Below are 24,384 nucleotides of genomic sequence, written 5' to 3' on the forward strand. Positions count from 1 at the left end.
TTGTAAACTACACCAAGGACATTTTTTTTCTTGCTAAACCTGACATGTCTCTTCAGAGAGGTCGAACTCAGATGCTTTCCAGTCTTCTCATTTCTTCCCTCTGTTTATTTTTCTTATCTATTAGTTCAGGCTCTGATGTTACTCTGCAGGCCCTTAGTACTTTTGGGACCATAAAGGACATAAGAAATGCCTTTTGGGTTAGACTTAAATCATGATACATGCCTGAGTCAATAGCTAAAATATAAATGGCTTCAGTCATTTGGGCAATACCACTGCACTGTGTTTTAGGTTAAAAGGATTACCAAGGGAAAATCAGGCAGAGTCTTTGGAGATTGTTTACAAAACACAACTACGTTTACAGAGGGAGAAAGCTGCTGATGGACTGAAATGAGAGTTGTTTTCTTTAGATGAGCAAAGAATTCTGTATGATCCCTTTAGCTCTAATCTTCTATGAGTCAGTTTATGGGTTTAGGACGCCAGCAGGCTTAAAATATGGGGGGTGAAAAATTCTCCCAGTACATTTCTTTTCTTGTTGTTGTTGTTGCTTTTACTGAACCTGTTTTTTCATCAGTGTAAGGAGCTCTTAATGGAGTTCCCTCTGCCGATGTAGAACGTCAATTGTTCTGTAACTTAAAGTCTTAGAACATGGTTATCAAACATAGTTTTTATTCTCTCACAGCAAAGCCTTATCTGTTGTTGTGAGGAATCAGATACATCAGGGGAAGTTTGTACATGGCCATGCTTTTACTCATAAATTTCATATAATTCATGATGCATCTAGTGAGGTGGACAGCACAGGACCAGTCTACCATGCATGGTGCAGACTTTCAGAACCACAGTCTTTGAGAATTGCCTAGGGCCTTGAGAGATTATATGCCTTACCCAGGGTCACATTCCATAGCACATTTCTGAAGCAAAGCTAACAACTATATTTGAAGCTTCCTCTTCAAGACAGATGAAGAACGGTGAAGAGGAGAAGGGCAATGGAGAGATTAGAATGCAGGAGATCTGGATTCTGGTTTCAGCTTTGCTACTAATGAGCTATGTGACCTAGGATAATTAACAACTTACATTTGCGTAGAAATGTAAGTTTCACAAAGAGTTTTCCTCACAAAAACCCTGTTATCTTCATTTTACAGATAAGGACACTGAGGCTCAGAGAAATTGAATGACTTGCCCATGGTCAGACAGTTAATAAGTTTTGGAACTGGAATTCCAACCTGGCTCTCCTAACTTTGAGGTCCAGTTCTCATTCAATCATACTATTCCCCCTGATTTATCCTTGGGAATTTTCTTCTTTCCTATGAAATGATGTGGTTAGATAGACTAGGCGATTGTTAAGGTCCGCTCTATTTTGATTCTTATTCTTTGTAAAGCTTGGTTTCTAGTTCTAGCTCTGCAATCAAGTAGATGTGGGAACTTGGGCAAGTCATGACCTCTCTGGGTCTCAGTTTCTTCATCTGTTAAATGAGGAGATTGGAGGACATAAGTCAATTTAACTCAACTTCATTCATTTAAATTCAATTTGACGAGCATCCATGTGATCCCCTTCTCTGTGTAAGGTATTATACCTGGTATTAGGATACAAAAATGAAAGGCCCTTCTCCTCCTGTTATTGGGCTAACACATTAGTAGAGGAAGTTATGTTTTGGATCCATTCACATTGATTACAATATGGGCTTGGGGGTGGGGTGGGTGTTACTTATGACTCACCAGGCACTTTCTATTTCCACAAAGACACTGATGGAGGTTACTGTATTAGGAGGGCAGAGTTTATAATTTCAAAGAGTATCATATATATGTCTGAAAGGTTCGGAACCGCGAGATATAAGGAATCTTCAAAGTAGGAGGCAGAAGAATCAAAGCATATATTTAGGCTCCACAGTAACCAACCCACAAACCAGCATCCCCATTTTGATATTTTGATCAAAAGCTTCCAGGCCCAATAAGTCCGCCTCACAAGAGTAACCAGGAGGCCACAGAGAAGCATGATGGTATAAAGCAAAATCATATACATGCTTCCCCTCTATGGTAAAAAGATTACCCACTGGCCTCAAGTCCTTGTTCAGCACTCCTCAATCCTCACGTAGGTCAGCTCTGCTACTGGCAGCTCCTGCTTCAGCTTCGGCTGTAGCTGTAGCTGTAGCAGCCTCTGGTTCCAACGGAAGCTGTTTTTAACCATCCGGCTTCTGCGGTGGTGTAAGGTACGCCGGGGAAAGCACAGGTTCTTTCGATCTGCTTAAGCAAGGGAAGCAAGGTGAAGGGGCCGACAAGCTTACTCCAATCCAACATACAAACACATTCAGTTAGTTCAGGGGAAAAAGCCAAACTATTCAAGGGCACTTGTAGACTAAGTGCTAAGGAGCTCATTTTTGGTTACCAACACAGTTACAAGAGGAAGCAGTTAGGAACAATATATGCTAGGGCCCTCTCCTCATTGCTCTCTAAGTACTGATGCTGATAATGAGGGTCACTAGGCCCCAGAGCTCTACACAGTCTGAGGTCTCTAAGGTACACAAGCATCTGCCTTGCCATGGTACCATGGTAGCTGCTGTAGTTCCCGTACTGCCTCAAATCAAGGCTCACTAATGAGCTACTAAAGGACACCAGGGTTTTCAACCTGGATATGACCTTCTTTCTCTTCACATGCCAGTCACTCATAGAGTTCCACAAGGAAACAGAATCTTGCTTATATGAATCCACCTTATCTCCCCAACCTGCCCTCTCCAAATGTACTCTTTAATCCAGAGACATTGGCATCCTTGCTATTCCTTGAACAAAACACTCCATTTCCCACCTCTGGGCATTTTCTCTGGCTGTCCCTCATACCTGAAATGCTCTTTGTGCTCATCTCTCCCTCCTGGCTTCCTTGGCATCTTTCAAATCTCAGCTAAAAATTCTACCTTTTACAATAAGCCTTTCCCAATCCCTCTTAATTCTAGTTCCTTCCTTCTGTTAATTACTTGATATTAATCCTGTATTTAGGTTGTTAGTTCGTTGTAGTTTGCATGTTTTTGTCCCCCATTAGATTGTGAGCTACTTGAGGAAAGGGATTCTTTTTTGCCTTCTTTGTATCTTTTTAGTGTATGACTCATTCCCTAGGATTCACACTGCTATCCTGATAACAACTCAGTTACTGCCACCATGATACTAAGAATCCAGCTATACTCCATTCTCTGTAAAACAATATTCTATACACCCAGAGGTCAGCTCTCCCGTGACCATGCCAAAATCAAGATTATCCGTGTCAGGAGAATTTCTTGAGGCTCTTTTACACCCCGTAGAATAATTAATAATTATAAATATACCTTAAACTCTTTTACCTTCCATGAATAGCTCACTCCTTTTCAAGTCAGGGGTCTTGGGAGTCAAATAACGTATAAGGTAATTTCCAGCTCATTGGATGAACTGGAAAACACGCCTAGCTATAATATATCCCAAACAAAAAAAGATCAGAAATTTATTGGCAAAGTAGATTTTTAGGTGATGGTTTCCTTCAAGTGGTACTTCTTAATGTTCATTGTTCTGAGCAGTTTTGACCTTGAACTCACTGGAAAATCCATCTTTCTTTGTTGCCTCAAAGGGCGGAATACCCTTGTGTGATAAAGTCCAGAAAAAAAGCAATATTAAGCAAATTTCCTTTTGAAGCTAGTCAGCAGTGACAGTTCCTTCTTTTTCTATACCCTTCAGACTAGGTGGGCTATTGGGGCATTATTAATAACTGTACACTAGAGAGAAGTTTTGAGACTTGTGAGATCATTTGGGAGAAATCAGGAGTGTACCATGTCCTCAGCAATGTGTTTACTTTTATTGCTAGTAAGCCAGAGTTTACAATTAGTTAGAAGGAAAGACATTTAATGAAATGACACCAAATAGCAGCAACTGAAAATTCTCTCTGTGAACTGGGGCTCAGAGTCCGGCAATACACCTGTCAACCTTGGGAAAACTAAACCCACATAGGGACCATGCACGGGAAACATGTGGGGATCATGTTTCTTATTTGTCTCAAATTTCTGGGCTCCTTTGCTCAGTGTTGAGCTCCTTTTGTCTCCTGGCTGCTGGGATACTCACCAATACTTATAACAAATAAGTGTAATCACCTTCATTTTACGGATAAGGAAACTGAGACTCACAGCTTGACCAAGGCAGTAAGCATCAAAGGTAGCTAGGTGGTATAGTAGATAGAGTGCTGGGTCTGAAGTCAGGAAGATCTGAGTTCAAATCCAGCTTCAAATACTTACTAGCTGTATGACCTGGCCAAGTCCCTTAACCCGGTTTGCCTCAGTTTCTTCATCTGTAAAATGAGCTGGAGAAGGAAATGGCAAACTTCTCCAGTATCTTTGCCCAGAAAACCCCAAATGGGGTCATGAAGATTTGGACAACAATATGAGCAGGCCGCCAGCCTTTTAGTTACTTTTTAGGTCATTTCCAAATTCTAAGAAGTACCATTTCCAGCTAACAAAAGTCAGGGAGAGACCCTCCAGGCTTAGATGAATCCTTTCCTTTTGACCCTTATGTCAAGGGCTAAGATCAGTCTTTTGTCACAGACAGCTGTCTGACTTAGGGTTACAAATTTCCAAGAACCTTTCTTATTTAGCATCCAAATGAATTGGAGCCAGAAATAAGCTAAGGAGGCAGGATCATTGCTCTCAGTTCTCCTGGCCCCTTTTCTCATGTATAGCTGTAGGCAGCCGTGGTTCTCCTTTTTGGTCAGTGATCAACCTCTGTGGAGTCTGAGTTTAGGTGACTGAGATGCTGGCTGTCCCAGAATGATAGGATTCTAGGTTTTAGATCCAGAAGGGACTGTAGTGATAGAATCCTAAACTTCTGCCTCCGACACTATCTGTGTGACCAGGGCAGGGCACTTGGCTTCTCTAAACCAAAGTTTTTTTCATTTGCAAAACAGGGGTAATGATAATTGTAGTATCAGCTGGATTTAAATCCTGGCACAAACCAGCTGTGTGACCTTGGGCAAGTCACTTAACCCTCAGACGCTCCAGGTAATTCTCTAAGACTATATGGAATGGATCTAATCAGAGGAGTCATCAAATTAATTTGAGGCATTTGCTAATCACCCTGCTGAGATTATAGGGTCATATGAGATGATGAGGTTATAAGGCACATATCATTGTTTGGAGGGGACTGAAGGGTGCCTCCTTATGGAATGTGAGTATATCCCGTGGTACCTTACTGATTGCGTTTCAGACACTAGGGTGGCTTCCTGATGACTAAGAATTAGCTATGAATCCCTGTGGTCTATAAAAGAAAGCAGTGAGACCTGGTTTGGTCCTTTTTTTACTGTTTCTCTTCAACACTGCCCTTTCACTTTTCCCTCCGTTTCTTCTGAGCTATAGTCCTTCTCCCCTTTCCCAGGCAGTAACGATAGTATAGCAGAAGCACATGAAAGTGGTAGACACGTTCTTGCATGCGGCTTGAGAGGGTACATCATAGGCAATGCTGGTAAGCCCCAGCTCCTCTGGGTATTTCCTGATGTAGCATGCTTCTTGGAGGAAGATTTTCTTCATAGTTCCTGTGAAATGTTCTACCTAGAGAGCAAAGTCAGTAGTTACTGGGACAATGCAAGATGATGAGAAGTGTTTGCTCATTTGGGAACCCCCAAAGTATATTTACCTTCCAGGCAGAGTCTAAATCACAGGGTGGTATTAGGAGTCTTGGCAAGACTGTATTGGATTCTGTGGGAACTAGAGACAGGACACAGCTAGGTGGCTCAGTGCATAGAGCATTGGGCTTATAGTCAGGAAGATCTGGGTTCAAATCCAGTCTCAGATACTCACTAGCTGTGAGACCCTGGGCAAGTCACTTAACCTTTGTTTGCCTTAATCCACTAGAGAAAGAAATGACCAACCGCTCTAATATCTTTATCAAGAAAACCCCATGGATAGCATTGGTGTGCTATGGTCTACAGAGTCATGAAGAGTCAGACATGACTCAACAACAGAGGTTCTTACTAGAATGACAAAATATGACAAAATGCCTGCTAGCAACCTCAAGTTCAATTCCCTTTCAGGGGAAGCTGAGGGACTATTTCAGTGCTCTGTTTCTTTATTTGTTCTTGGGCTTCCATGAATCCTTTGCATCTTATGCATTTTCTCTTGGGGTGAGATAAAGGCTGCCCCACTCCCATATCCGTATTATACATTGAGTACCAATAGAGGAGTTGAGGACCTCATTACCTACACTTGATGAAACCATTAGGAACTAATGCCTGATTTTTCCATGCTAGATTTTCTAGGATTAACAACAGATAGGACAATGAGAAAAAGAAAAAAAAGGACCTGCTTGGGTCACCTCCCAGGACTAGACCAGATCCATCTAATTTCAGTGTCTTTGAAGGGTCCTAAAGGGTGGGTTACATGAAAGTTACAAAATAGTTACTGGTCTTTTTTGGTACTTCTTGGTAGTTCTACACACCAATGAAAGAGCACCCACTATTTAGACCCACCTTTCCCCTCCCCCAAACAACAACATCACCTACCTCAAAAAGGTTGTTTTGAAATTCAAATGAAATAATGCATATAAATTGCTTTGCAAAAGTTGAAGCACTATATATAAATGCCAGTTCTAATTAGGATTGTAATTAGTAATAATTATTATTAGAGATCATTTAGTCTAATCAGGGTATGTTGGAGCCAACTGGAATTGAGTTGGTTCTTATATTTGCGGTGTGAGCATTTATATCTCAGAAGTTGTCAAACACTACAAGTCAGGACTTGAGTTATTGTCTTCTTAAATAATATTTTGTTTTTTCTTGATTTGTTGTCCTCTTAAATAGTATTTTATTTTTTCCAATTACATATAAAGACAAATTTTAACATTCATTTTTTTAAAAATTGGAGTCCCAAACTTTCTTCCTCCCTTCCTCAACTCCTTTTCCCCCTAAGATGGTAAGCAATTTGATATAGGTTATATATGTGCAATCATGTGAAACACTTCCACATTAGTTATGTTGTGAAAGAAGAAACAGACCAAAAGAAGAAAAAAAACATGGAAAAAAAAGAAGTAAAAATAGTATGCTTTCATCTGCATTCAGACACCATCAGCTCTTTCTCTGGATATGGATAGCATTTTTCATCATGAGTCCTTTGGAATTGTCAGGAGATCACCATGTTGCTGAGAATTGTTAAGTCATTCATAATTAATCATCATATAATGTTGCTGTTATTGTGTACAATGTTCTGGTTCTGCTCTCTTCACTTTGCATCAGTTCATGCAAGACTTTCCAGGTTTTTCTGAAACTATACTGATTGTTATTTCTTAGAGCACAATAGTATACAATCATATACTGCAACTTGTTCAGCCATCCCCTCAATTTCCAATTCTTTCCCATAATAAAAAGAGATGCTAGAGCTATTTTTGTACAAATAGGTCCTCCCCACCCCCCCTGCCCTTTTTTGATCTCTTTGGGATACAGACCTAGTAGTGGTATTGCTGAATCAAAGACCTATGTACAGTTTGATTGCCCTTTGGGCAGGCTTGATTGCTTGATTTATTGTTTTGTTGATTGTCTAGACTTAAGAAAGTCATGGAAAAACTGTTAATGGTGAGGATTGAACTTAAAAGTATGTTGTATATAGGTTTCCCCCCTGTACAGATGGTTGTTAAACATTCACCAATATACTCCTGAATGCAGTTTACAGAAAACAGAATGTATATAGTGTTAATGTTAGTAGTATGAATCTATGATGAGAGAGATGATTAGAGAACAATGTATTGTATGGAAATTGAGAGAATGAGTCAGTGATCATTGTTGGGGCGGGGTGTTGTTTGGGTGTGACTCCCCAGACAATTTAAGGGTACAGATTCCTGTCAGCTTGTAAGATGTCTGGATGTGGAACCTTGGTGTGTTAGGGTTTGGTCCTTTAATCTTTGAGAGCATGGGGAGATAGGTGGTGGCAGGCTCCCCAGCCTGGTATCCAGTCGGTGAGAATGAGTGAATGAAAGATCTTCGTAGAGATCCCCACTGAGCACTTGTAGCATCTGGGGACAATGATGACAAACCTTGGCAGATGTGAGCTATCTGAATGACATAGTCCTGAACCTCAAGTACTCAGTCTTCCCCATAGGAAAACAGAATGACTGAGGCAGAGGATCTATTCAGACTCTCAGAGGATCCAAGTGAGTGGGTCCATGTGAGGATTAGCAGCTGTTTTAAATGGGTATCTTCATAGGCTATGGGATGCTGCCACAGCAGGGCTGAGTAACAGGCCAGGGCTGCAGGATGTAGTCAACTCTTGCCAGCTAGTTGTGCTGGGCTTGGGTGGTGGTGGTGGTGGGCGGGGGGTGATGAGAGAGTATGATTAAAAAGTGAGGTGACTGTGAAAGCTGATAGCACAAATCAGGGCATGTGTTGGGGGTGGGGAGGGAAGGTGGGGGACATATTCAGGGTCTAATCCTTGGCCAGTTTAAGGACCCAGAACTCCAGTTAGTTTGCTGGGATGTGCTGCAGCAGCTTGTATCTACTCGAGAAAGCTGACTGTTAAATATTCAGTGTGAGCGATTGGAATAGCAAATACCATAAATCGCAGTTTAATATATTGCTTTGTTGATTAGCTAGACTTATGAAAGCTATGGAGAAAATGTTAATAATGAAGATTCAGCTTAAAAGGGTGCTGTGCACATGATTAATGTGAGAATGTTTTATATAATTGTACATATATATCAAATTGCCTACCATCTTAAAGAGGGAGAAAATTTGGAACTCAAAATTTTATAAAAAGATGAATGTTAAAAATTGTCTTTGCATGTAACTGGAAAAAATAAAACACTATTTTAAAAGGCAAGTTATGCACACTTTTATTTTTTTAGAGAGCTGGTTATTAAATATTTACTAGCACATCCTTGAGTCCAACACTGGTTTTTCAGGTGAGAAAACAGGAAGGGGAAACATTCACTTAAGGTCCCACTTGCTGTAAACAGCAGATCTAGGGTTGGCACTCCCAGTAGGGGGCCCTTTTCTTGCTTTCTCTTCTCCTCTACCTGGGACACTAACACAAATTCCTCTTTCTCCCTCCTCTCCCTCAAAGGCATTTGGAGAACTCATAGACCCCAGCCCCTTCCAGAACTTTCCTAAGCCTCTACTCTCTGTGAGAATGACGGTGTTTACTTCTGATCCAATTTGGCTACATTTTGATGCCCATAATAAGCAGTCGGTGTGCTTTCCTGGTGCTGTCACCAGCGGGAGGATTTAGAGTACTGAATGAGCCTTACCTAATTCAAATGCATCAGTGCTTTAGGAAGAGCAGTAATGATAGCCTCCTGAATGGCACACAAACAAAGCTATTGACAGATTTAGACATTTAAAAATAGGCAGGCAAGCCACTTTCACTCCAGGAAAGTACACATCAAAATACTCCTCAGGATGGTCAGAAGCAACAGCTCCTGTAATTTCCATTTGAAAGAGTAGTTTTTATTTTTGAAGCATTTTGTAATATTTAGCCTGTTGTTTTTTTCCTTCAGGTAGGAGGAAGAAAATCAAAGCCTTCCCTCCGATGCATCCCTCTCCCCATTCCTTCACACCTTTCCCTTGAATCCTGCCAGCTGATTTCATGCAAATTCGAGAAGGGGGCAGAAGACATAAGGCAAAAAAGGAAGGTGAAAGGAATGTCTTTATGTAGTGCCTGCTATGTGCCAGGTACTACACTAAGTGCTTTATAAATATTGTCTCATTTGATCCTCACAACAACCCTGAAAGGTAGGTGTTGTTATTATCCCCATTTTACAGTTGGGGAAACTGAGGTCAACAAAGGTTAAGTGACTGGTCCAGGTGTGGTGATGATGTGATTAAAGATCTTTCCCACCCATTCAATAGGCCTCAGGTGGGGCCAGTTAAGAAAGGCCTTTTGTGATGCCAATCAGTGATTAAAGATCTTTTCCATACCCTTTCCACAAGTAGATGCTAAGCCTCAGGCCCACACCCTTTTGCTGATTGGGTGTGAAGCCCCTCTAAAAAGAGTACATGCACCCACAAGGTAACCATTGAGAAGTGAAAATTCAGATTCCAGCCTGAGGAGAAGTAAGAACTCCAAGAGAAAGAGCTGCAGAAAGAGTTTGGAGTAGAGAGTGGAAACCAGGGAGCTGCAGAAACCAGAGAACTGAGGGGGGAGAGAACACAAGTAAGCAGACAGTTAGGATTTGTGAATGTTTACGGGGACGCCCCAGCAGGGGAGAAGGTTACGGGATGACTTGATTCCTTGCTATAATATTGTGTTATACTTTTCTTGTTACTACATTGAGCTAGGCTTACTGACTTTGGAATATAATTACTGCTGTATCACATTGGAATTATTGGTCTTGGGATTTGATCCTCTGGTGTCTAAATAAATGTTATACTTCCTCTGCCTTCTACCTAGAGAGTTTTTCATACTTTACAATTCTGAACCATATAGGCATGTTCATGGTCATCCTCGAGGTCATGAGTCTTGCCTTACTGATATACCAGGGTCACACAGCTAGTAAGTGTCTGAGGATAGATTTGAAAGAAACAAGGCCAGAGACAGTGAAACTTCAGATAGACCTGAAAAGATACGCAGAACAAAACTATTTGTGCTAGTTTATTGTTTGCTAATTCTTGGAATTATACACACACACACACACACACACACATATATATGTATATATATACATATATATACACATACACACACACATATATATGTATATACATATGCATATATATGTATACACACATGTATATATATGCATATATATACACACATACATACGCACATATACATACATACACACACACACACACACACACACACATATATATATATATATATATATATATATATATATATATATATATATATATATATATATATGGGTTGGAAAGGACCTTGGGAGTCCAATAGAGTCCAATTCTCTCATGTGATAGGAGCAGTGATGGTGTTACATGGCTTCCTTCGTCCCAGCTATAACATGAGGAGGCTTCACCTAAAAGAAGACAAAGCTGCCCTTGGGTCCAATTGACCCCAGCTTTCCCTACACAGTTTCCTCCTTCACCCTATGGGAAAGAACAGTGATAAGGAGACCTAGATTCTAGTCCTGATTCTAACTTAGCTAACTAGCTATGTGACTCTGGGGCAAGTCACCTTTTTATGCCTCAGTTTCCTTATTCATAAAGTAAGGGGGTTAAATCTGATGATCTTTAAGGCTCCTTTTAGCTAAAAAAAAAAAAAAACTATGAATAAGTCTATGAGAAGATCCCCCTCCCCCCAACCCAGTTCCATTGACTGAGATAATCAAGAATTGCTTGTATGGAAATAACACTGGATTTTGGAGTACAAAAAAATCTGTTTTTTCTCAGTTAAGGTGCATATTTGTTCTGAGTCTGTGGTCGTGTTTGGGAATGCAGTATAGAACAGTAGAAAACATGTTGGTTCTGGAGACAGAGGACCTTGGTTCAAATCTTACCTTTGATGCTTACTGCATGGATGACTTTAGGCAAGTTATGAATCCTCTCTTGGCTGTAGCTTCCTCATGTCTAAAATGGAGGTATTGGACTAGGTCAGGGGTGGGAGGGACCTGTGGCCTTAAGGCCACATGTGGCTCTCTAGGTCCCCAAGTGCAGCCCTTTGTTGGGTTCTGGCAAAGGGCCACACTTGAGGAGCTAGAGGGCCAAATGTGGCCTCAAGGCTGCAGGTTCCCCACTCCTGGACTAGATGACTTCTAAGATCTTTGTCAGCTCTAGGTCTACCATCCAACTATCATATCTTGCCTGTGGGTATCAGTGAAACAAGGGCACTGGGTAAGGTGCTTAACTACTCAGTGTGCCAGATGGCTCTTTAAGACTAAAAGCTGCTCAGATAACGGGAGTTTCCTTATTCACAATTCTGTACATTTATGAAATATAACAGGTGAGGGGAGGAAAGGCTGGTAAGCTAGCAAAGTGTAATCTCCACAAGGAAGAGGCTGTTTCCAATATAATGTTCTGTGATTTGAAGCTGTAATTGGTTCTGGTCTATTAACTGTGTGATGAACAGATGGATTGTTGATTGGCTTTGTAGCCAGGACTGGGGTGTATTCAAAAGGCACTAACTGGCCAAAGTGAGGTCTTTCTCATTCCGGCCCACCTGAGTTCTAGTGAAGCAGCAAAATTACTGAAAGCCTTTGGTGGGGAGAGAGGCCCTTCCACCAAGGCTGCTACAATGTGGTTCATGAACTCATGGCCCTGATGTTGTTTCTGTCCCTATTATGTTTTCTTGTTTTAAAGAAAGGAGTTATTGGAGATAGATACAACCCTGTGAGCTTCCAAAAGTCAAAATGATGAGCTGGCCAGGATCTAGGAGCCAGAGTCCATACTGACTTTTGTGGTTGGCCAGCTCAGCAACGAAGTCCCAAGTAAAATGCTTGACCCGTCCCAGCAGTAGCCAAGATGCAGACTCAGACACCTATGGAGCCATGCTACATATGGAAAAGATCTTGGGAGGGCAAATATTATGTGAAAATTGTATCTTCACCCTCCCAAGAGACCCAGGTAGTATAGAGGAGAGTGAGCCGTTAGATATTGGGGTGAAACATTTACAACTTCTGTTCTTTCTATTTTTTAAGCAAATATCCCCATGTAAAAGCTAACTGATGTTCATTGGTTAAATGGAACTGGGGCACTAATCATTGGCAGCTAACAGTGGATGGAAGGGTGACTTGAACTGATGGTATTAAAGTGCCCCCAACCCCTCAAGGGGATACTCCTATAGCTCTCAAGGAACGATTTAGCTAGTCTTACTCTGGAAAAATGAGTCCAGAAAGTTGCTTAGAAAAATAATGAATCTGGACCTATAAGGAAAATAAAATCCTAGATCACATAGTTCCAGGCTTTACAGAAGGCAATCTATGTGTGTGTGGTGGGGGGAGGTGGAGGTGGGGGTGGGGGGAGGGGAAGCAGTGTCCAAGCAATGTCTAAGTATAAAGTCCATAGTTCTACTTCTTTGACTCTAACACTCCAGTTCTGGGATTGGACATTCCCCTAGGACTTGGTAGAACAGCACAGGAATAGCTCATCCTTTTGTGTCTTTTTACAGAAACTCAGAGCAGGGCATGGAGATTGCATCATTTCATTATGAAAAAGATATAAACATGAGCCTGAAAAGGATTGTTTCCGTTTTGAAACAGAAAGGAGCTATTAGACTTTGCTATTAGTCTCTCAATGTTAGCAAGTCACATGCTTTGCATATGCATTTTTATATTTACCCACACACTTTTCATTGATAAAGAAATGCATGACTCTTACATCTCCACCCACCTTCCTCTTACATTTTTAGATGATTTAAATGCAGCCTGCTATGCTATTGTCAAGGCACTGATATGTGCACACATATTGCACATGGTCTCACGGCATGTGGCACTGGAAAGACCTTAGAGGTTGGGTCCAACTCTGTTTCTAAAGTGATGCGACTTGCCCAGAATTTGAATGGTCTTCTGACTCCAAATTCAGGGTTCTTTTCTTCGTGTAAAACTGCTCCCAGGCAAATGAATTGAGATAGAGAGTGGCAATGTGATTTATCAAAAGCCACGTGGTTTGTTACTAACAAAACCTAGATAATGACCCACCCACATCAAGTAAACTCCTAGCCTGGTGCTCTTCTCCTTCCCCACAGCTTAGGCCAGGATTGGAAGGCTTGTAACTGGCCACTTTGATATGATAAAGGCAGGAATTTAGAACAAAAGCTTAAGGTAGAGGCTGATCTTTAGAATCCATCTAGATTTTCCCCCCTTTCCTTTTTTTCCCCAATTTCATTTCAATTGCAATTTCCTTCTCAATTTTAATATGAGAAACCCAAAGAATCTTGGACAGAAGGAAAACGGAGTGCCTCAGGCTCACATATTTCTTTGGCAGGCCCCTAACCCCCCATCTCAAAGGGGTCTGGGAGGAGAGGATCCCTGTAGGGCAACTTAGAACCATAAGGAATTTCTAGCCCTAAATCAGATATTGGCTGAGACAGTGAACTGTAATCAGGGCTTGGATAGAAGGTTCAAAGGCGGATTAAGGCTCTACTTAGCTGATCGGTTATTACGTACTTTAAAAGAGTGTGGATCCTGACAGTGAAGGCTACTCTAAGCCTCTGACAATTTAAGGACCTTATGGATAGAAAAGGAGGTGAGGGTTTTCCCCTAACTTGATTGTATTTGTATGAAGGGTCTATTTCACTGAGAGAGCTAAAATTTAGGTCTCAGGATCTGAGCTAAAAACGATATTGTAGATCCTGCTTTTCTGTAATGTAGAAGTAGCACTTTAGTTGTAGATTCTAGCCAAAGGCAGAAGCAGAAAGCAGAGAAGATCCACAAACCAGTGGTTGGCAGAGCCATACTTTGATAATACCTATAAACAAAAGACTTGCAGATCACCGCTCACCAGTACCCATAACATCAAAAGAGTGTCTTCTACAGCAACCATAAGATCGATAGATCATTATTGCCTGGCAGAGACTCTATATTAGGCAAGATTAGTAAACAGTGTAGTGTTACCATGTGCTGAGGCTGAGCAAACCACAGAATGTCAGTGGCTGAAGCTCATATCATCAAGTCATTTTTCTAGGATCTACAGACCTTTAGAGCAGCAACCTTAAAGGGAAAATCTCTGTACTATATACTCCGTTCTAAACCTTTCAAGGCACAAACAATATATTCCCTTGGGCACCACAGTGAAATCTTTTCAACAGTACCCCTCCTATGTCCTCTCATTTAGGCTGGATTTTTCCTGCAGCTGCTGAGAGAAGAAAAACTAATGAAATCCGTGCCACGATGAATGTAAGTAGGCTCTTGGGGAGGAGATGATGGGGGTTTAAGACCTTCCACAAGGCAACATGGATAAATGTACAAGCTGGACCATTAGACAAAGTTTCCAGGAATGGCAGGCTATAGCTGTCTCTTGAATATAGGTTACCTAGGGGGTCTATGGCTTCCTGGGTTGGTTTAACCCTGACTGCACTGTTGGATTGCCATCCACATCTGCATCCCATTTCAACCTTTGAATCTTATTACCCTCTTTCACACACTCTAGGGTGTAGCAGGGGTGGGGAACCTGAAGTCTCAAGGCCGGATGTGGCCTTCTAGGTCCTCAAGTGCATCCCCTTGACTGAATCCAAACTTCACAGAACAAATCCTATTAATTAAAGGAAGATTGATTCAGTCAAAGGGCTGCACTTGAGGACCTAGAGGGTCACGTGTGGTTTTGAGGCCACAGGTTCCCCACCCCTGGGTGTCAAACCAGCCTTCTTATTATTCCTCACCTATGACACTATTATCCACTCCATGCGATTGAATAGATTGTTCACCATGCCTGGAATGCCTTCCCTCCTCACCTCTACCTCTTAAAAGCCACAGTTTCCTTCAAATCTCAGATCGAGTGTCATCTTCTACATGAGGGAATTCTTTCCTGCTCTCCAAGATTCTACTGCCCTCCATTATCTTGTATTCATGTATTTATTTTGTATACTTTTATTTAGGTATGGCATAAACTTCTTGAGGGTGGGGACTATTTCTTTATTGTCTCTATCCCCAGTACCCAGCAGAGTAGCTAGCACATAATAGGCACTGTTTTCCCCGTTCTGCCCTAGGACATTTTTACTTTGGGGATTTACATTCTAAGGACCAGGTAGAACAGTATAACACTCCATGGATGGGGTATTTATGCCTATGGAATGCCTCTCCTGATAGAAATATAGTTGGGAATCCCATAGGTGCTCTAGGGTGCCACTGACAAGGTGCTTCCTTGTCAAGTGAGTGGGTGTGGGGGGGGGAGGTTAGGATGGTAGGAAAGTAGGAAGTGGGAAAGAGGGGGTCTCCCCATCACTCTCTGACTGTATAGTGTTACCATTTCTCTTCTTTAGGTACTTCACTGCTGCATTCCCAATTTCCAGGTGCGAAGGCGAGCACGGGCACACACACACACACATACACACACCCCCCACCTTCTTCCCTTGGTGTTACTGCATCCACTTTAGTTTAATTCAATTCTTAGAACAGCCAGGCACTTCCTTGATCATCTCAGAAATAAGGACAACAAACCTATGAATGAAATGATTGTGACTTCCTGTTTTAGACATCATCTTCATGCTTCCTGTGACAGTGTTTAAGAACACTTTCTACTGGGGATAGTAAAAGACAGTGTTGACAAAAGTGATGATTATGTCCAGTTCCCCAAAGGCTCAGAACAGACTAAGAACATTTTACTCAGTTTGTCAACTGTTTTTCCTTTTTTTTTTTTTAAATCAGAGTTTCTAGATCTGTTCAAGGTATTAAGTAATTCACAGGAAGAATAAGGACATTATCCCATGATCTTCCACATAAGTCAACTAGTCTTGTTGGGAGCTTGATATCCAAAGAGGGATATAGAGAATTTGGGCATGCCTGCTGGATAGGGGAGAGAATCAATCAAATGGTTATAGGATAATTCATCATAGATCTGGAGGAAAGAATGTTTTATTATATTGTTTGGAAAAATTATTGATTATTATACTGTTTAAATCTAACTAGAGACTGTTTGTACCCAGAATATCCTCCTGACCCTAGTCTACAAGGAATTTTGGGATCCATGTCCTGGATCCACCCAACACATTCTTGTTTTGAGTCTCCATACCCAAGCTTTGTTTTGGGTCCACCCATGCTTGTGTTTTGGGTTCCTTTCAGGCAATTCCTATGTGATTCCCATGCCATACCTTTGTCAGATGATTTGCGTGTGACCCCTGTGAGGAGGAAACCTTTGTCAAAATCCATATAATGTTCTAGAAAGAACCTGGGGAGAAGGAGCTACTCCCTTCTGACTCTGTGTCTCTGTCTCTGTCTCTTTCCTTTCTCTCCCTCCCAACCCCCCATCTAATAAATTTCTTCTTAAAACATTTTCAGGTTTGGTGTTGAGAACAACAGAGAGCCAGAAGGAACCTCTCGTACCATGTGGTCTAAACACTTCATTTTATAGACAAGGAAATTGAGGTTCAGGGAGGTTATGACTTGCTCAAAGTCACATAGGAAGTAAGCATCAGAGGTAGTATTTCAACCCAGGGCCTCTGACAATGGAGCCAGGGCATTTAAAATACATTTTAAATTTTAATTTCTGAATTTTAAAAACAGAGAGAGAGGAGAGAGACAGAGACACAGAGACACAGAGAGTCAGAGAGTCAGAGACACAGAGAGACAGAGACACAGAGAGACAGAGAGTCAGAGAAACAGAGAGAGAGCGCATTAATGAAACCATGATTCTCTCTTCCATACTACCTGCTTTTTAAAGGCATATAATTAATTATACTCATCCCTTTCAAAACTGTCCTGCTTCTCTGTGCTACTTCCTGTCTTCCCCTATGAACTTTTAAAAATGTTTCAGTGGCCCTCTTTTTTCTTTTTTTTTTTTTATCACCACCGTTACTACTGTCCCCTGCCGACCCCCCCCCCCCATTTAAAACTGGGGAATAACAAACAAATCTTGTAACAAATAGGCAAAGTCAAGCAAAACAAATCCATTCAGTGGCAGTGTCCCCAAAATGTTTATCTCCCACCATTTCTTGAGCCTGTGAGGTGGGCAGTGGACTTCATCCTGGGTCCTCTGGAATTGCACTTGGTCCTTGCATTGGTCAGTTCTTAAGAACTTGTTTCTGAGTTGTTTTTCTTACAATGTTATTATTGTTGTATAAATAGTTCTGTTTCTGCTTGCTTCACTTTATATCAGTTCCTGCTTCCTCAAATTCTCTGAAATTGTCTCTTTCGGCATTTCTTAAAGTCCACAACTGGTGCAGCCTTTTCCCAACTGACGTTCACCCCCTTAGTGTTTAGGTTCCCCGGGTCCGGTAGATTTGTAAAGGCTCCATCCAGCTCCCTAGTTTTGGTTTGTTTCCTTCTTTTGTTTGTTTTGGACTAAGCCTGAGATGTTACTGATGAAAGGAATTCCCAGTGGGGAAACTCCCTTTACCAAAGCAGATGGGAAACTATTCTGCAACTTAGCTAATAATATAATATGGAACATACATGGTGTGCAGGAGTCACTTCTAGCTGCCTTGTGATAGCCTGTTGTTAAGTTTTCAGTGTGAGCGTTTACACCTCAAACACTGGTGATCTAGAAATCAGGGCTTTCTTTATCATTTTGTTAACTGCCTAGTCTGGACTCTAAGAAGTGTTAACAATGCAAATTAAAACGAAAAATATGTGTACATACATTTTTGCATTTTCTGGAAAGTGCAGTTATTAATCATTTACCACTACATCCCTGCATTGCTCCATGAACATTGTTTGTGCTCAGCAGGAATGCAGGAAAAGGCTTAGGGGATGAAGTCATCACCAGACTGGAAGTGTGGTAACTGTAAGCTAGTAATAATAACATTAACTGGCATTTAAATATGCATATATAAACACAAATATTATATAAATGTCATATATAATAGTTGTGTTATAAAAATGGATATATTACAACGATATACCATGTAATTAAAATAATTTACATTATAATAATTTTTGTTGCATAAATATTTTATATGTATCTTTAAGGTTGCAAAGTACTTTACAGGTATTATCTCATTTTACTCTCACAATAATCTTGGAAGATTGGTGCTATAATTATCCCCATTTTATAGATGAGGAAACTGAGGCAGACGTGGTTAAGTCATTTGTATCATAGAGCTAGTAAGTGTCTGAATTAGATTTGAACTCAGGTCTTTCAGGTAGCAAAAGGGTTTGGAATCAGAAAGACTCATCTTCTTGAATGCAAATCTGGCCTCGGATACTTACTAGCTGTGTGTCCCTGGGTAAGTCACTTAACCCTGTTTGCCTTAGTTTCCTCCTCTGTCAAATGAGCTGGAGAAGGAAATGGCAAACCACTCCAATATCTTTGCCAAGAAAACTCCAAGTGGGGTCATGAAGAGGCAGACATGACTGAATAATCTTTTTTACTCCAGGTCCAGCACTCTATCCAGTCACCTAACCGACTCACTTTATAGTCTTAGAGATTTTTATCCTCACGGACCTGAAAGATTAAGCAACTTGCCCAGATTTGAAGAGTCAGTTATATATCAGAGGAGGGTCTTGAACACTGGTCTTCCTGACTCTGAGATCAGTTTTCTCCACTATGGCACATTGCCTTCCCTTACTTTATTTTATTATAAAATTATACAGACCCTAACCTCCCCAGGCCACTCAGAACCAGCCTTCAAAGTTCTGCTAGGGCTGTTTGCCTGGGACTTTTGCAGGAGCAGCTGCTTCAGTTCCAGGCCCTGAAATAAGCATGGAGGATGGGGATGATGAGATGATCAGGACACATACAATTTTCATGTCTTTTGCTCACAAGATTAATTTATAAACATCAGCCTCAATCATGCCCCAGTGAATATGGAGTTCTGCCTCTGGGTCTTGGAATCCCAGATTAATTGGTAAAGGGTTGTTTGTAAGTTAAGAATTTTGAAAAACCTACAAGCCCTGTAATGAATGCAAGCTATTATTGGTTCCTGTACCTGTCAAGAAAACTGCTGAAAATGCCTGCATGACCCTACCCTTCCTCCCTCACGGGCTTTGTCAGTTTCAAGTATGATTTGCTCACATGCTATTTGTGCATTCATTGTCCGTTTCAAAAAATATGAAATTCAAACCCTGTTTGTCTTCAGAACTGATAGTCTTTCCTGGAAGATTAATGACTAAACTGTTGCCAATTGCTAAATATTATTCACCATGCAAAACAATTTGGTAAAGAAAATAAATTCATCTGTTGAGTCTAGAGGAAGACGCAATGGACTTTAACATAATCCTTTTTTGACTTGCATTGGCTGCTTGAGAAGTAACAGAGAGTAGTAGAAAGAATACTTATTTGGAGTCAGAAAATTTGGATTTGGATCTCAGCCCTTGGAACATCCTAGCTATGTGACCTTGGGCACTTTATTTCATATAGATGTAACTAGGACAAGACAACTTCAACTTTGCCCCAGTTGCTGAAATTTACAGGGTTGGAGGGTTCTGAGAACACATGCATTCTTTCAGTGACATAGAAACAAAGTTTAGCACCTAGTTAGCAAGAAGAATTACAGTTATCCCCTCCACATTGTGACTTTCCCCAATGCAGTTTCATTAGTTGGCATAAGAAATACAATAAATAGAAAACAATATGTTACTGTGACTCTTGAAATAATATTTTATGTACAGTTATGGAATTGTCTCATTTTTACTCTATTCACAAATCTCTCTCTCTCTCTCTCTCTCACCCCAAATAACACTATGGTCAAAATAAATCCACACTGAAGGTTGTCACACGTGCTTGAATCAGTTTCTGGAGGAATTCTGCCTAATAGATAACCTCCACATTGACGCCCATTCACTGACAGCCAAAGTTAGAGTCTGTGGCCCAGTCTATTAAAGACAGAGTGAATGACATCTGGAAGGTTAATGGGATATAGGATCTTCCCCCACCCATTAATAGGCCTCACCTGGAGCCCTGACCCAGAGCCAATTAGGCTCTGGGCCACAGGGATTTCCATACCTTTCCAATTAAGTGCTGATTTCCAAGCTTCTCAGCACTAAGGCAATCAAGTGCAGATTCTTTGATTGGAAACAGTGTATATTGTATTGCTTGGAGGGAGAAGCAGGCAGAGAGAGAAACCAGAGGAGGGAGGAACTTAAAGAATGCTTAAGATGTCAGCCCTCCCTGGATTGGTGATGAGTACCTTGCTAAATATTGCCCTCTGGCATCCTAATAGTAATGTTCCAAATGAATGTTTTGGTTTTGTCTTGGAGGAAGAGAGTTTTTTGTATTTTGCGAACCAACCGTGGAAATGCCTATGCATGTTTGCAGCAGCTGCTGTGGGTATGGCATTGGCATTACAGTATCTCTTGTTAACTGAAAACAGGTCCTGAAGTACGTATTACTAGAATTATTTGAGTCAAATAACTTCCCTGATACAAAATTAAGTTACTGGGGCCCATTTAAAATATTAAGACCATGGGCACCTCACATTTCCCTTGGCAAGTAGATTTCACAGTCCAAAATGATGGCCTCGATAGAGGCCCCTTAAAGATTTTGGCTTTAGAAATATACAGGCTGGATATGAGGAGTGACTCTAATCTAGTAAGCCTTGCTATAATTATTATTTTTTATAGTAGAAAGGTCCCTTGACTTGAAATTTGAGTCTCGAATGTTTAACTTTGGATGAATCATTTAACCTCTCAGTTTCCTCATTTGTAAGAGAGGATTAGAAATACTTGAAGTATCTACATCAGAAAAATATTGTTTCATAGATGATAATATATATGAAAGTAGTTTTTGACCATTATAGGATATATGAATGAATTGATGAATAACTTTAAAAGCATTTAAATATTTACTATATTCCTCTCTCTCTCCTCTCCCTCTCCTCTCTTCCTTGGAGAAGGAGTGCAGCCTAGTAGCTAGTACTCTCTAAGATGTTCCAGAAAGAGCTGGAGTCTGTCGACCTCTTTGAGATATATAAGACTCAGGTGTTTCAGGCCGCCTCTGTTCTTGATAATAAGCATGTTCCCCCTCTCTTCCTCACACCTCCTTTTTCTTTCCCTTTCCTGGAAATTCCCATATTGCTTCTTATACTCCCTATTTGGTAAGGTTAAGTCTCTTGTATTAGCTTATGACATCAGAGACGAACACCCACAAAGTGAACCTAAGAAACTACCTCTCTTGATAAAACCATGACTCTTGGCTCTTTGGTTGAGGCAGGGAAGGGAGGAAGACTGCCCTGGTATCAAGGTAATTGTGCCCCAAGCATGCAACATATTGACTAGGAGGTGTCATGATGAGTTTGACAGAGACTTCTGAGAAAGCCTTGCCAAAATGTCATCACTGACCCCAATTCTTTCTCCAGCCATGGCCAAAAGACTGGCACACCTAAGGGCCCGGCCACTGACCTGGTTGCCTCCTCTAACTGTCTGAATTTCCCCCATATTCTTGACTTCTGGAATTTTGCTTTAGGATGTGAGTTTCCCCTTGAGTGAGCAAAGGTGTATTGGAATAAAATCTTCTTGATTTATGTATCACTCTTGTAGGACCCACTCTAAGTCCCATCACTGCCATCAATAAGTTGGTCAAAAGGCATCTATTAAGCAATTACTATGTGCCAGGCACTGTGTTAAGCATTAGGGATACAAAAAAAGATCCCTCAGGGGGATCACATTCTGTAAAATACCCTACATAGGACATATGTGTGTACACACATGTACATGTATACATGCACATATATACATACACACGTGTGTATATATACACATATACATATGGTTTAAATGGAAGTGGAAGATTGTTAAGGACTAAGACAACCCCCACGTAACATATATCAGTGATGAAAGCTTGAAAGACCTGATTTTTAGAACAACTTATCTGAACCTGGGACCAGCTGAGCTCACTTACGTGACTGCTTCCAAAGGAGATTGCCTGGGATTTGGAACTAGGCAATTGGACAATAAAGATGTCCATACTTTGCCTTATGAAGGTGGTCCTTAGATAATAGATCTATAAATCATTGTCCTTGCCAAGTGGTGATTCCTCTCGGTGGTGGAAGCTTTTTAGCTCAGTAGAACTTGCAGGAGCTTGGGCTCCCCTGTCATTGTTTTTGAGGACACAGAGAAGACATGAGCGATGGGCCATTGACTATGCTGTGGTTCGTGAAGGTAATTCCCCAAAGAGAAACTTCACAAATGCCTTGAGCCATGCATCAATCATCTGGTCTAACTAAGCTGTGGAAATGACTACTCTTATTCTCCAAACCAGCTGCTAGATGGTACAGGGGATAGAGCAACAGGCCTGGAATCAGGAAGACCTGAGTTCAAATGTGGCCTCAGATACTTACTAACTGTGTGACCCTGGGCAAGTCACTTAACTCGGCTTCAGTTTCCTTATCTGTAATAATGAGCTGGAGAAGGAAATGGCAAACCACTCTGGTATCTTTGCCAAGAAAATCCCGAATAGGGTCATGAACAGTTGGACCCAACTGAACAACATAAATTTTACAAACAGGAAAATGGAAGCTCAGAGGAGAGGTCAAGTCTGAGAGACATTGGTAGAACAGAAACTAGGGTATGGGTGACCACAACTGCTAGATCAGCCATGACCTTTCCACTCACCCTTTCGCTCCCCATTTCCCCTCTATGCCATGTATTCTTCCAGGTCCCTCATGAATATTCACCAGTTTTCTAAAGCCATTCATCCCTCAGAAAAGGACACAGAAGCAATTTTGTTTTTTGGTAGCCAAATTGTGATTTTCCCAAGGGTTGTCTGTTTTCCTCCAGAGACAAAACATTGGGTAACTTAATGCCATTTAGGGATGTAAATGCCTCTTTGATTTGACCATTTATTCTTACAAAAAGAAATAATTTTCATGCAGATTGTAATAACCCAAGAAATGGCTAGCAGAAATAGAGAAGGAAAAATAGCCCCAGTGTGTATCATAAACCCAGCTGAAAGAAAGATTAATTTTCCCCTTCTTCTGCTCTTATTGTCGTTGTGACTCTGCCCTTCAGACCTGATCACCAGAAGTCCTGCCTGGGACATTAGGCTCAGCATTCTCTGGGACAAAGTGTCTTCGTCTTCATCCTGCCCATTTTCAGCCCTTGCCTAAGGTAACCACTCTCCAGGGGTGTGATGGAGCCTGCTCGACCCAAGAGGAGTGTGAGCATTTATACCTTGGACATCCGCAAATCAGCACTTGATTTATTGTTTTGTTGGTTGTGCAGATTCAAGAAAGTGATGGAGAAAAATATTAATAATACAGATTAAACCTTAAAATGTTACGTACATGTTTTTCCTAGAAAGCTTATTGCTAAGCATTTGCCAGGACAAGGCCTACCCTCTGCCCCAACCCTTTTCCAACTCTTTCTCTGTAAAAAACTGTAATCAAATCACTAAAAGTGTGCTAATGGACTGCTCCAATGTTCCACTCGTCATCTTTATGCCTCCCCAGCTATGACTCTCTTCCCTGTCTCTCACTATCCTAAAGTGTCACTCCTCCTATTTAAATGTAAACTCCTAGAGGGCAGGTAATATCTTATTTTCAGTGTTTAGCACAGTGCTCAGCACCTAGGAAATGTTTTATAAATGCTTTTCATCGATCCATCCATCCATCCATCCATGCATCCATCCATCCATCGTAATTCTGCATTGCTTAATTGCAGGATTAAGAAGACTTCTTTGCAAAGCAGCTCTTAGTGGTCTATAAGGTTCAGCTTCTAGGATCCACAGGACTCTAGCAGATAGGCATGAACATTTCAAACTATAGCAGACTGGTCATGTTATTTTATAGAGTCATAAAAAGGTCTCAGAAACAGGAACCCAGCTGAGCTCTCGCTGAAATTCCTGCTGGGTAAACTCTTATTTCTGTGCCTTCCCTCTCTCCGAGATATTTACGGGGCTCGGCTGTGTCTCTGTTGCTGTCT

Source organism: Trichosurus vulpecula, chromosome 2 (assembly GCF_011100635.1).
Source record: "Trichosurus vulpecula isolate mTriVul1 chromosome 2, mTriVul1.pri, whole genome shotgun sequence".
Taxonomy (NCBI): domain Eukaryota; kingdom Metazoa; phylum Chordata; class Mammalia; order Diprotodontia; family Phalangeridae; genus Trichosurus; species Trichosurus vulpecula.